At 37.2% G+C, this 7,635-nt stretch overlaps 1 protein-coding gene across 2 annotated transcripts in view; it reads left to right on the top strand.

Annotated features, from left to right (window-relative positions):
• Positions 1-771: 771 nt before the first annotated feature.
• The window catches only part of LOC137656830 (probable G-protein coupled receptor Mth-like 2), a 101,733-nt gene continuing 94,869 nt past the window's right edge, over positions 772-7,635 (top strand). For both annotated transcript variants that reach the window (XM_068391151.1, XM_068391153.1), the window contains exons 1-2: positions 772-880; positions 1,936-2,045. The gene's annotated coding sequence lies outside the window, so the exon portion shown is untranslated. The remainder of the gene's footprint in view (positions 881-1,935; positions 2,046-7,635) is intronic.

The following is a 7,635-nucleotide window of genomic DNA, read 5'->3' as shown; positions in this document are numbered from 1 at the left end:
TATAAAATATTGTTCTGTACGTAACTATAATAAAACGTCTTGATTTTAGTAAATGTCCAACTATTGTGCTGATTTATTTTGTACAAAATAGAGTAGAATCCAAATAAATTGAAAAATTTACCACAATCGCCAGTAAGTTACACTCAATAATAGGCCTTGGAATGACAATACAATCCAAATAAACCAAGTTCCAAGATTTACACCAGAGCCAAGCCAAGACAGGATCTACAATTGGTCTAGGCCACAGAGCAGCAAGCTCACCCCCAGACGACAAAAAACCATATGATTAATAACTAAATATAAAAGGAAAATGGCAAATGAATAATAATTAACAAGGATGTGGATCCAAAGAAAAATTTCCTTAGCCTAGGCCTAAGTAGGTTACTACCTACAAAACCGATTATGATAACAGGAACCACATTTCAAATTAGAGCCTACCATGGGTATGACACATAGAAAGGACTTACCTTTAATATATATTAACCAGGGCGAAAATAGTTACTAAATTACACCGATACACGCAATATATTACACACTAAACAAAAAACACTAACGCACGCAAAACCGAACAACGCTAACCAAATGTTGGGTTCCAAGGACCCTGCGAAGCTCATCCTGCAATGTAACTTTCCAATTACATTAAGTATATTTATTTGTTAGCATTTAGGAGTAATTACTTTCTCATTAAATTAGGTATATGCATTTTCAACAATCAAGAGTAAATTATATCATTGAATATAATATATAAAAATATTCGTAACGTTGATGAGACTTGAAGGTGCAATGCCACCAAAACACCATTGTTTGTCAACAGAATAGACAACATGTTCAACAGACTGTATTCAACTTGAAATATCCTAAGATAACTACTAACTTACTAGTAAGTTACCTAACTCTACCAAATAATTTGTTGAAGAACCTGATAGACAAAAATCCACATCTTAATATCTAAATCATTCGCAGGCCAAATGAGAGTTATTTTAGAGGAAGTTTATTCAAAAGTTATTCTGTGTCATTTGCTGTCATAGAATTTTGGCTTTCAAAAGTTTAGGCTAGAATTATTTATTCTGGAAATAACTGGTTTCAGTATGCTAAGTCAGTCAGTAGTATTACAAGCTACGTTACCTATATGTCATCATCATCATTATCAGCCATTCAGATATTAATTAACCAACATTGAAAAGTTGTGGTATCTGATTGGTCCTCCATTGTATCTTACCTTGGGTGCAGATGGTGGGCACTAATCATGTGTGCATATATGATTGGCCAATAGGACATTAAACAACAGCACTAAGATCCTGTCCCTTGCCTTTGCCACTCTTAAGCTACTTATAAGCATTTTAGATAGACAATGCAGTATTTCAAATAGGCATTCCCATTGGGGCCAAACTTCAAAGGGTTGCAATTATAAGCCCCATTGAATTTTCTCCACTTTGGAGGTGCTTTCTTTAATCTCTCCTATAATGTATAGTAAAGGGAAAGTGGCTGGCTATCCATATATATATATATATATATATATATATATATATATATATATATATATATACAGTATATATATATATATATATATATATATATATATATATATGTATATATATATATATATGTGTGTGTGTGTACTGTATATATACAGTATATATATATATATATATATATATATATATATATATATATATATATATATATATATATATACTCACACACACACACACAGTGTATCTTTCCGGTCAGCTCAGCGGCTTTGCCATACGCATAACTACATGGTCTCTCGCTGTTCCTTGGGTTAGGGGAATGGGGGTAGTCATACCCTGGTGAGGGGGTTTGTGTATGTGTGTATATCTATCTAGTTATTTAGCTTTCATTTTTGACAGGTCGCATACACAAGTAGCCAATAACCAATCCCTTTCTCATAATAAAATTGTCTACTTTGGACAGGCTTGAAGATGTGGATTTCGTCACGACGCGGATGCGATCAAACAAGTAAAGAGTAATATTGAAGTGCTAGATGATCTGGTCACCCCTCGTAGCCTTTCGGATGACTGAAGGTAATGCAACTTTATTGTTTTTATCATTCTTAGTCATCTTTTTCTCCTTATGATTGACAATTTCATGGCAGTGATATGAATTTAGTTTAGTACAGTATTTGTTTCTCAAAATTTCATATCTGTCTGATATTAAGTTTGTTCATAAGAAACCTGCGAAAGGATGAATTGAAGAAACAAGGATTTTAAAAATTATTTTGATACCAATAATTTTTTGTATTTACGTAATTTCAAATTTTACTGTATTATATGAAAATCATCTATCACAAGAACTATGAAGTAGAGGAAAACTAGAAAGATTGAATGTTTTAGATATTGTAAATTGTGCTTTGTAAAATTTCTGTTAATGAAATTTTTTCTTCTATAATTTAATGTTTAAGCATTCCAAGATATTGAGGTTTTTAGGAAATTGAGCAATGATACTCTTAATAACTATGAATTATGTTTGAATATTTTATTGACACTATGATATTGACCTACCAGCACTTCCATCATTGGCCTTCTGGAAATAATTGAAATATAACTTAACCTAACCTAACCTAATGCTAAAACTGATTCCTTTGGGGATCAACACCCAATTACATGTGCAATGAGTCCTGAGGTAGAAGTTCATTTTTATTGTATTTAGGATGACTATAGATTTGAGAAATCTATATGGTATGCAAGTTGTGCTATTGGGATAGGTACGGTTGGAAACAGGAATTCCTAACTTACCTCTCTCTGAGGATGGGCACCTTGTCACACCTATACATGGCGAGTTCCTTTGTGTAGTCCCACTCATCAGCTCTGCCATCCCTCTCATCAATATCTGTTTAGTTACTAGCCGCGCAGTAATGGTGTGTCAGGGTGTATATCCTCAGAGCGAGGTCTGCCAGGAATTCCTGTGTCCAACTGTACCACCTCAGGCATTGTGTAAGTACTTTGGTTAAAGTACTTTTTGGCTTTTGTCTCTTACTCAAAGGAATTGAATGCGATTATGATGTGAGATAGAAAATTCAGGTATTATGAAAGTAAGCTGTTTTGGTTATGATTCTTTAGTGGTAGCCTAATGGAAACGTTCTTGCCTCGCAATCTCCTGGACTGGGGTTTGAGAATCCACTCAAGCTCGATAGTTTCTTGTAGTGTCTGCAATCTCACCATCCATGTGAGCTAGGGATGCAATGTTTTGGGGAGCCTGTAGATCTACTTGCCGAGTCATCAGTAGCCATTGCCTGGCCCTTCTTGGTCATAGCTTGGTTGAAGAGGGGCCTTGGCCACAGATCATATGCATATAGAGTCAGTCTCTACGGCATTGTCGCTGTCTCTTGCCTCTCCCATTTATGAGCGACCTTTAAATCTTTTGTTAGCTTAGCTGTGACCTTGCATCCTACCCAAAGGTCCTGAATGCAATCCTGTTAGATAGCATTTGTTGATTCTTTAATATCTGAGGCCAAATTTTCTTCATGATTCGAGTGTACAACCCGTATGTGAGGTAGAACGTGACTGATTGTCACATACTATCTAATTCCCTTATCCTAGCCTAAGCTCTAAGGAAATTATAAAAATATAGCTAGCGTAAGGAACTCGTAATAATGGCTAAATGTTTAGATATGCCCGCACACATAGACACACGCACACATAGATCATCATCATTATCATCATCATCATCATCATCATCTGCCTATTGATGCAAAGGGCCTCAGTTAGATTTCGCCAATCGTGTCTATCTTGAGCTTTTAATTCAACATTTCTTCATTCATCATCTCCTACTTCGCGCTTCATAATCCTCAGTCATATAGGCCTGGGCCTTCCAACTCTTCCAGTGCCTTGTGGAGCCCAGTTGAAAGTTTGGTGAACTGATCTTCTTGGGGAGTGTACCATTTAATTCCCAATATTCTTCTGAGGGCTTTGTTCTCAAATAATCTAAATCTATTGGAGATTGTTTCATTGTCATACCATGACTTATGTCCATATAGTGACACTGATCTCACTAAACAGATGTATAGTCTGTAATTTCACGCGATTTGATTTCCATGTTTTACTTAACGTAGCCATTGTCTGATTTTCTTTTTTTCAATCTTTCATTAAACTCCAATTCTGAAGACCCTGTATTAAAAATCATAGTTCCTAAATATTTAAATGATTCTACATAATTAATCCTTTCTCCTTCCAATGATATACCATCTTCAATTGCATATTTCATTCTCATCATCTCTGTCTTTCCTCTATTTATCTTGAGCCCAACTTCGTATGATATTTCATGCATTCTGGTAAGCAAGCTTTGCAAGGACAGCGTCATCAGCATACTCTAGGTCTGCTAATTTCCTGTTACCAATCCAGTCCAATCCATCTCTGCCATCCCCAACCATTCTATGCATTACAAAATGCATGAGGAGGATAAACAACATAGGTGACAACACATTCCCTTAGAGTACTCTACTGTTCACTGGAAATTTATTTAATAGGACTCCACTAACATTAACTTTACACTCGCTGTGCTCATGAACAGACTTAATCAAATTTACATATTTAAAAGAAATTCCATAATAACGCTATCAAAGGCTTTTCATAGTCCAAAATGCCATCAAAAATTTATTTCTATATTCTACACATAGCTGTACACATGTCACAAAATGAAAATTTGGTCAATACAACTTCTACTTTTTCTAAATCCTGTTTGTTCATCTCTGCTTTTCATTAATCTATCTCTCTAGTCTCTTGAATGACATATATATATATATATATATATATATATATATATATATATATATATATATATATATGGGAGATTGTTAAAAGTTATTAAAAAGAATTATCTCAATTCAAGTGTCAGTATTTTTACGTCAAGGCAACAAGAACCATTCTTATTACATTTGCTATTTCCTTATTTATTTATTCATTGCTGCTTCTTTCCCTCAAAGCCCATTTGTCACACTCGCTTTGTCTCTCCGAAAACCCCTACTGACGGTGGAGGCATTCTCTCTCTCTCTCTCTCTCTCTCTCTCTCTCTCTCTCTCTCTCTCTCTCTCTGAGCGTAAACAGGAGTGATCGTCTTGTGGACAAGCTTTCAGAGAAAAAAGGTAACAATATATTGGATTGTTTTACCTGCTCTCTTTCTCTCTCTCTCTCTCTCTCTCTCTCTCTCTCTCTCTCTCTCCTCTCTCTCTCTCTCTCTGTAGTTTTACAATTCAATATTCAAGTTTAATTTTTTCTATGTATATGTTTTCCTGTGTGCATGTTTAGGTCTCGCAAAACAACAATCACTTATTAGTCCAGTTCTGCAAACAGCACACTCTCTCTCTCTCTCTCTCTCTCTCTCTCTCTCTCTCTCTCTCTCTCTCTCTCTCTCTCTCTCTCTCTCTCTCTCTCCTTCTTCTTCTTCTTCTCAATCATTAGAAGCCCATTAGACTTTATTCAATAAAAGCAGTAGATGATTTACAGCAAATTATTCACATAGTTCCAAATCGTCTGTCTTGGAGCGAGGTAACCAAACACTTATATCCTATTTAAATCACAAGTAATCCTCGACTAGGCAATCCTCATCAGTTAACTTATATCCTTTACACACAAACGCACTCGCTGACCGTATCTGCAGTGCAGCCATGATCTTTATAAATTTAATTACTAGAGAATTTAGAATAAATTTAATTTTGTAAATGACCCACTTCTTTTACCAACTAATTAGTCACTCGATTTAATTACAGCTTCTTTTAAGTAATTCTTGGCAGAAGGTAATCATATTGGCCTCCAATTAGCCGTGACTAGATGCTGACTTAGCCCAACCAATAAAGTAATCCATGCTATATAGTGCTGACAATTCTCAGGCAGCAAAGGGCAATCTTTTATTTCTTAACACGACACCATACCTACAAGTAAGAGTTGACAAGACAATTTCCAACATACCCTGGTTTGGGGGCTATGAGCGCAAGGTAATCATGTATACTTTACATACTTTAAGGGGTGCTTTTCTGGTCTTATACAGCAGGGGAAACCTACTCTCTACAGGACATCAACAGTCATTTTATCGTATACATTCAAAGGTATTCAGCATTTCACACCGCATATGGTGATAACGTCCTTGCCTGGTGATTGCCAGACCGGGGTTTCAGTCCTGCTCAAACTGGTTAGTTCCTTTGGTCGCTGCAACCTCACCATCCTTGTGAGCTAAGGGTTGGGGGTTTGGGGGAGCCTATAGGTCTATCTGCTAAGTCATCAGCGCCCACCGAATGGCCCTCCTTGGTCCTAGCTTGGGGGCAGAGGGGCTTGGGCGCTGATCATATGTATAATTATATGGTCATTCTTTAGGGCATTGTCTTGCTTGATAGGGCAGTGTCACTGTCCCTTCCTTTGACATTCGTGAGCGGCCTTTAAGCTTTTAGATTCACATTATCGAAATACTTAGAGAACAGGAAAGTCTTCAGTTTTCCCTTAATATCATAAAAGTTCAAACTTGCAGCAAATTTTTTATATTGAACAGTTTGACATTACTCTTTTTATAGTTTGTATATGAAAAATACTCTTTTTATAGTTTGTATGTGAAAAAGAAAAATTCTTTTAATGTTGGTTTATTTCCATGTTTTCTTCCCTCACTTGGTTATTTTTCCTTGTTGGAGTCCTTAGGGTTATAGCTTAGCTAGTAATAATAGACCTCGTATGACCGCTGGTCTAAGAGCTCGGGACGATCTGTGTTTGTGAGTGCGCGAGCGCGCGTGTGCATGTGTATCTCCTGGTAAATACCAACCAACCTCTCCAGTGCTCCTGGTAAATACCAACCAACCTCTCCAGTGCTCCTGGTAAATACCAACCAACCTCTCCAGTGCTCCTGGTAAATACCAACCAACCTCTCCAGTGCTCCTGGTAAATACCAACCAACCTCTCCAGTGCTCCTGGTAAATACCAACCAACCTCTCCAGTGCTCCTGGTAAATACCAACCAACCTCTCCAGTGCTCCTGGTAAATACCAACCAACCTCTCCAGTGCTCCTGGTAAATACCAACCAACCTCTCCAGTGCTCCTGGTAAATACCAACCAACCTCTCCAGTGCTCCTGGTAAATACCAACCAACCTCTCCAGTGCTCCTGGTAAATACCAACCAACCTCTCCAGTGCTCCTGGTAAATACCAACCAACCTCTCCAGTGCTCCTGGTAAATACCAACCAACCTCTCCAGTGAAGGATAATGTGTTATAAAGCATTAAGTAAAAAGCTAATACACATTTCATATGCCATACTATCAAAAGAAAACAAATGGAAAGTGTCATTTGAGACTAATATTGTTCATTTCTCCAGAAATAAACTCAAAATTTGGTCGTCACAGACATATATTGTATATTACCGTCCCCTGGAAATCAGAGTTGACCTTTTTGAGACAAGTATTATATACTGCTTCTAAGAAATGATATTTGGTCTTTATCTATCACCTTGGAAACGCCAGGAAGAGGTAGATGGAGTATTCCAGTTCAGATGTGTGGAAGGAGTCGGGGATGAAGTAAATAACTGTCAAGGTTTTCCAGGTTTTCCAGACGTGGTGACATGCTGGAAGTGACAGTCTGCGTTTGGGGGGGGGGGAGAGAGGAAGAGGGAGAGGGAAAGAGGATGGTCGCAGTTTGTGTGTT

The sequence above is a fragment of the Palaemon carinicauda genome, chromosome 17 (assembly GCF_036898095.1).
Source record: "Palaemon carinicauda isolate YSFRI2023 chromosome 17, ASM3689809v2, whole genome shotgun sequence".
Classification (NCBI taxonomy): domain Eukaryota; kingdom Metazoa; phylum Arthropoda; class Malacostraca; order Decapoda; family Palaemonidae; genus Palaemon; species Palaemon carinicauda.
Note: the sequence above shows the minus strand (reverse complement) of the source record. Positions and strands in the feature narration are given on the sequence as shown.